This window comes from Giraffa tippelskirchi, chromosome 6 (genome assembly GCF_054371585.1).
Source record: "Giraffa tippelskirchi isolate mGirTip1 chromosome 6, T2T-mGirTip1v1.2.pri, whole genome shotgun sequence".
In the NCBI taxonomy this organism is placed as follows: Eukaryota; Metazoa; Chordata; class Mammalia; order Artiodactyla; family Giraffidae; genus Giraffa; species Giraffa tippelskirchi.
In genome coordinates this window covers 41,666,546-41,673,474 of record NC_137280.1, presented here as the reverse complement: position 1 = coordinate 41,673,474, position 6,929 = coordinate 41,666,546, and the positions used below count along the sequence as shown (strand labels likewise).

At 45.6% G+C, this 6,929-nt stretch overlaps 1 long non-coding RNA gene across 1 annotated transcript; it reads left to right on the top strand.

The window, feature by feature from the left end:
• The first annotated feature begins 363 nt into the window (after positions 1-363).
• LOC145508758 (uncharacterized) lies at positions 364-1,745 on the top strand. Its single transcript, XR_014055592.1, has 2 exons — positions 364-811; positions 1,443-1,745. It is a non-coding gene; the product is annotated as an uncharacterized LOC145508758 (long non-coding RNA).
• Positions 1,746-6,929: the final 5,184 nt, after the last annotated feature.

The window sequence follows — 6,929 nt, the reverse complement described above, 5'->3', positions numbered from 1 at the left end:
AGTCTATCCTAAAGGAGATCAGTCCTGGGTGTTCATTGGAAGGACTGATGTTGAAGCTGAAACTCCAATACTTTGGCCACCTGATACAAAGAGCTGACTCATTTGAAAAGAGCCTGATGCTGGGAAAGATTGAGGGCAGGAGGAGAAGGGGACGACAGAGGATGAGATGGTTGGATGGCATCACGGACTCAATGGACGTGGGTTTGGGTGGACTCCAGGAGTTGGTGATGGACAGGGAGGCCTGACGTGCTGCAGTTCATGGGGTCACAAAGAGTCAGACATGACTGAGCGACTGAACTGAACTGACTGAACTGAGTCACAAACCCTCTTGCGACCCAACCCCTCTCTGTGGTCCCTGTGGGTGCCTTCGTGCTGCTTGAGACCCCTCCACCCCGGCCACAGCTTATTGGATCAGGCGGGCACTAGATCTGGGGCAACCCTTTCAAGACCTAGGGGCCATCTGTGTTGTGGTTTGGGGCAAAACCGCCATCAGGAATGAAAATGACCTTGTAAATTACTCAAATACTCTTATCTGAGGAGTTGAAAGAGGAGACATAAAAAAAGCTTGAACAGTGAAGGAAGGAGCAGAAGATGAAAAAACTATTTGAAAAAATGAAGACAGAACAATCCGGGCATGATAAGGGGTACTCATACCACTGGCAGGGCACCAGAAAAACACAGACCTTTCCATTCCCAAACCACATCCATCCTGGGTGAGCCCCAGCTCTTTGTGGTGTCCAGAAGGCCCTGTGGCAGAGGTTTCTATGCCCTTATTTCCATGGTGTCCCTACAACAGTGCCCTTGAAGTCAAGTGAGTAACCCAGGAAGGACAATGAACACACACAAGTATCCAGGGAGCAAAGCCACAGTGGAAATTTGTTGATGCAAACTCAGAGTTGTCGGCAGTTTACTGACTGCTATTTCATCTTCCGCCATGCAGTTTCCTAGTCCTGTCTTGGGAGGAGACGTGTGTATGTTAGTTGCTCAGTCACGTCCCACTCTTTCTGTCCATGGAATTCTCCAGGCAAGAAAACTGGAGTGGGTAGCCATTCCCTTCTCCAGGGGATCCTTGGATCGAACCCAGGTTGAGGTATAAGGGTCCAAAGTCCTCATCCTGGGGTGACGAGTCTACGGAAGCTGTCACAGAAGCACCTTGAGCAGGGTCAGGGTGCACATGGGGCACATTACCAGAGCCTAGGAGTCAACCTGCAGGCTCAGAAATGATAGGCTTCTCCCTAGCCCCTCTGCCCCAGCCCCTGGCATTGGGATGGACCAAACACGACAGTGACCTGCTTCCTGGCCACGGAGCCCCACTCCCTCCCACTTCTCCTATAAATGTTGGTTTCACCACTTTTTGGAGGAGCCTAGTGGGCCACAGTCCTTGGGGTTGCAAAAAGCTGGACACAACTGAGTGACTAACACTTTCATTTTTCACTTTTTAGCTTCATTGCCTGAGCCTCATTGAGTGTGTACCGGGGACCAGACTGTTCCATCTAGAGGCTCCAAGGCTGTACATAATAAAGGGGGAAGAAAGCAAGAGAATGTTCTAAAGGAGCTTGAGGTCTTTGTGGAAATGATGTGGACTCAGGAAATGGAACCAAAATGTGAAGTATGAACGAACGTTGATTGAACACCTGTACTCTGCCAAGCACCACCCCGGGCATATGGGACATTGTCTCTAGTCCTGACCATAGCTCTACTAGACTGCTACTACTGTACCATTTTATAATAAAGTACAAGATCCAGAGATGTTAATTTACTTTTCTAGGACCAAAAACCAGTAGGGAACCATAGTACATGCCCAGGAGAAGAGTGATATAATTGCAGTGGCTCTTTGAAAAGATTAATTAAGAGATGATATTCAGGTTTGTCCTAAGATAGAAGAAACTAGACATTTTATACTAATCTGTGCAGAATATGAGGCAGGACTGTTGTGGGGATACACGGAAAAGAGATGTATGATCACCAAGGGGACAGGGAAAGAGGCTATAAGAGCCGACCCAGTGTAAGTCCAGAAGAATGTTCACTGATGACTAATAGAAGGTACATATACATACATACTCCCTATCAAAAGTCCCACATGAGGACTTCCTTGGCGCTCCAGGGGTTAAGATTCTGTGCCTCCAATTCAGGAGGTGTAGATTCGATCCCTGGTTGGGGAAATAAGATTCCACATGCTATGAGGCATGGCCCCCAAAATTTTTTTTAAAGAGTCCCACATGTTCTATCAGATGGGAAAAAAATTTAAAGAAAATATGCAAAGTTAGCAAATGCCCCGAATCTGAACTGATTTTGGAGTTGATGCTTGAAGCGACAAAGCCACTGTATGAGGCAGGTTTAACTGCCTGCCCCAAGCCAGCCCCAGCTCTACCCCCATCCAAGCCTCTGCTGAAGACAGAGCTTAGTTGCACAAGATTGTACATGACCTCCTTTCCAACATATGCCTATCAGGTAAGGGATGGATGTCTGGTCCACTGGCCAGCAGCCAGTCAACTCTCCCTCAAGGCTTTGAAGTACCCTATACAGACAGTAATCAGAAATAGAGAATAACCCTGGTGCTAAACAGTGCCCCCTCCTGTTCCCATGAGGCTGGGTAATAATTTGAATCTTGTGTTCAATCAAGTATCTGCTCTACTCTTCTAAGCAATGGCCATTTACACGAGCTACCTTGAGTGAAACTCTGTTCTTTATGACCAAATGCCCTCTAAGAGAGGGAGGTAAGTGATTACAGTGTAGGCTGGGGGTTGCCAGATGGCGGCCTGCAGCCCGAATCACAGGCATAGTTACTGTGACCCACGTGCTGCTGCTGCTGTTGTTTTCTCTTGAATTTAGCTGCCTTTAGACAGGGCACCCTCCTTTCAGTTTGCTGCTGCCTTTCCACTACTCCTTATATTACCAGACTCTCCATCTGCCTCTCCTCATTCATTTGACATTACACGCTTCATCTCTGTAATTATTTGAGCTTGAAACCTGTGATCTAGACCTAATAACATGTTGTATCTGTGTGCTGTGTGTGTACGTGTGTGTGGCCTATGTGTGAGTAAATGAAGGCACCAGTCACAGCAGTGGTGAAATAAAAAGATTCTAGGAGCAAAGCTTCTGTTTGTCTGTTCAGCTGCTTAAAAATAAATGTACTTTGTGGGCAAAAACTGTTAGAAGGAAACTACAGAGTTGTAATCAAACAAAAGGTACAGCTGAGTGTCCCTGACTGTGCACAGAGACCACTGTTTAACTTGGTGAGTGGATACAATGACTGCATTAGTCAAGATGCTTTTGGATGCAAGTGGCCGAAATCAAACAAAGCTAGAGTTTTAAAGAGGGGTGGGATCTACCTCATAATATCAAAGGAAGAGTTTCTGTAGAAACCAGGACAGAGGACCTTCAGGAACAGAGGATCCAGCACCACTAGACTTCTTTTTTTGTTTCTCGTCTCTACCTGTCTCCTTCTGTCTCTCCATTCTTGCCTTTATTTTGAAGAAATATTACCCTCTCTCTCTGGGCAAAGTCAAATGATACTGGCATCTCCAGATCTACATAATCCAACAATAACAAACCCCTTTGAAAGGAGAGTTTCTCTCTTCCACCACCTTGAGAACATGACTGGTTTTTGCAGGAGTATTTTGAATAACCCCAGTTGGGCCAGGATCCAAGAACCTGGAATTCTCCCATTGGCTCAGCCCAGGCTGGGTACCCATGTCTTTATGGCCAGGGATGGTGGCATTGGGGGAGACAGCTGAGAGGCTGTCTGCTACCTCCTGTTTGTGTTGTTGTTGCTGTTGCTTAGTCTCTCAGTTGAGTCTGACTCTTTGTGACCCCACAGACTGCAGCACGCCAGGCTTCCCTGTCCTTCATATCTCCCTGAGTTTGCTCAAACTCATGTCCATTGAGTCAGTGATGCCATCCAACCATCTCATTCTCTGTCATCCCCTTCTCCTCCTGCCTTTAATCTTTCTCAGCATCAGGGCTTTACCGCAAAGAAAAAACAATTTTACCAATTACACTATAATGTGATGCTTTCATATTACTTCAGCATGTAATCACTTAGAGGATTTCTGACTTACTGAGATACAGATTTTACTATACATCAAGTCTTGTGCATCCATGAGAAGAAAAATGGAAGGGAAATAACATGGCCAAAATGGCCTCCTAAGACTTCTTTGTATTTGCCGTCTAATTCTCTGAATCATTTTTAGATTCAAAGTCTTTGATGTCTCTGGTTTTTCCTACACAGTCATCCTCTACCTTTCAACAATGTAGGTGACGTAGCATTTCTTAAAAGAGAATGAAACTGATAAACTTATTTGTTCCACTAGAAATGTGAACATGGGCTGTATATCAGATAATATTAAGATATCAGTGTTAAATTTCTTGAATATGATAATAGTATATGGTTATCTAGAGGAATGTCCTTGTTCCTAAAAGATACACATGTTCAAAATGATCCAGTAAACAATTAAACAAACAAAAACATCCCCCCAAACAGATAGAGAGTCAAGGCAAATGTCTCTAAATTATATCAATAAGAAAATCTAAGGGGAAAGTATCTGTGTATTCACCAAATAATTTTTAAAACTTTTTCATAAGTTTAAAAATTTTCAAAATAAATTGTTATGAGGAAGAAAAAAAATGTGTTCTACTAAGCAATCCACTCAGATTTTCTTCCAGTTTTCTCAAGCTGTCAACACCAATTTGGAGGGGTTTGGTTCCAGCGCTTTCTAGATCTTATCAGATGGACGTCAGTAGAAGTTTTCAGACAAGAAACATGACTCAAAAAAATAAAATAAAAAATAAATTTTAAAAAGAAAGGGGAAAAACCCAAAACAACAATAACAACAAAAGAATCATGACTCATATTCCTTCTCCTAAGAGGTCCTCACTGGTTTGCTGACTGAAGTATGAATGGCTGCAGTTTTCCAGGCACAGCACAAGAAACAATGACCAAATTCATCTCCTTGAAGGCAACAGCCACTATGTTGGAGCTGCTGCAGGCTGACAGTGCTTGTAGAATGAAACTTGTGTCAGTGATGTTGAAACATGAGGAGGGAAATACATCTTAAAATTGGATAATTGACACACACATCCACACCACTTGGCAGCCATGGATCGCCTCGTGAAGTAACCAGTTGGAAATCTGGTTGACGTGTCAGCCTTTGTAAGTTTGGTGACTAGGAGGTATGCTCCTCGGCCTGAACAGTTTCTGAAAGTGCACATCGGAATCTCTTGGCCCATGTGACCCCAAGGCACCACCAGTCCGTGAGACCCTGCCTGAGGACCAGCCTTCCTCTCCTCCCAATGACATCTCTGCCTGCTGTCACTGACGCAGTGGTGATTGGCACTGTCTACAAAGGAATCTGCACCACATGCATTCCTTGTAGTAGGATGGTAGCAGGGAACTGGAGGTCTCCTACTTATGCTTATTCCAGTAACTTATCTGGTATCTGAGAAGAACAATGTCTGTGCTGCTTCCTACTATCATCAACAAATATTAAGTTGGTGCTACACCTTGTAGTCTAGTGGTTACAATTTGGTGCTCTCACTGCCATGACCTGGGTTCGATTCCCAATAAGGGAAATATCTTTGGCCTCCCAGGTGGCACTATAGTAAAGAATCTGCCAGCCAGTACAGGAAATGCAGGAGATACAAGTTTGACCCCGGGGTAGGAAAGATCCCCTGGAGGAGGAAATGGCAACCCACTCCAGTATTCTTGCCTAGAAAATTCTGTGGACAGAGGAGGTTGGTGGACTACAGTCCATGGGGTTGCAAAGGGTTGGACACAACTGAGCGACTGAGCACACTCACCTTGTGAGCCCCACCCCCCAAAATATGAAGGTCTCTGAAAGGATAGATGAGACTAATGATCCCCAAACAGAGCTGAGGACATTTTCTTCTTTAGTGAAGTTATTTACTCTCATTCCTTTGGTTCTTGAAGGAAAGATAATCCCAGCAGCTTGTTTTCCTAGCCTTTCCTTTTATTTGCCCCTTCGGAGAGAAAACGCCTGTTCTGAATTACTCAGCTATGCCTAGAACTCCAAAGCACGCCTGTGATCATGCCCTTTTACACGTTTAATGTGGAAAAATCTCTCTAATGAGAAAGTAGGAACTCTCAGGGATAATGAGCTGCCTTCCTCCTGTGGCCCTGATGTATTCATGGGTCACTTCCAGCTCTGCAGCCCAGCTAGCCATTCTGCTGTCCCTTAGAGGTTCCCACCCCCGCCCCCCCCACAGCCAGCAGGCTGCCGCAGTGGGTCTCCCTACCCTGGCCGAGCTGCCCCTGAAAGGCAAACCCTGGATTTGTTGATATTTCCTCTACAAAGGGAGGAAATGTTAGTAAATCAAGCAAACAGAAGTGACTCAACAATCTCCAACAGCTTCTGGTTTATGTTTGGGACACACACAGATACACGGAGCATGTTGCCCAAGGCCATGAAACTCTTTGGATGGGCCAGACTCCCACAACTGATGCAGACCCCACCCTGTTTTGATCCCTTGGTTCTTTGAGCCGTTGGTGAAGGATCAGGTCCACTGTAGGGTTTGGGGGAGAGCCAAACACTCAATAGCAACGTTGGACAGAGGAGATGGGCAGGGGCTAATTAGTCACCTATACTCACAGCCCAGGGGAGGAGGACTCCACCACACAGAACCTCTCGGTGAGTCACACTCAGGAACAGAATGAATTAGCAGGGGATGTGGAGACAGGTTTTGTAGAATCAAGATGATGGGGTGCCTGCCTGGTTCCCAAGGGAGGATGTGATTGACTTGTTTGAATAATACTGTGGGCTGCCAGGGAACGGAAGCCTGGGATAGATACCCTGGGATAAGCAGGCACTGTGGCTGGTACCCTGGAGGGTGGCTTGGCTAAGGCACTTTATTCATGGGGCAGAGTGGGGAGGAACTTGTGGTTAGGCCAGTCAAGGCCCTCTGGTTTCAGA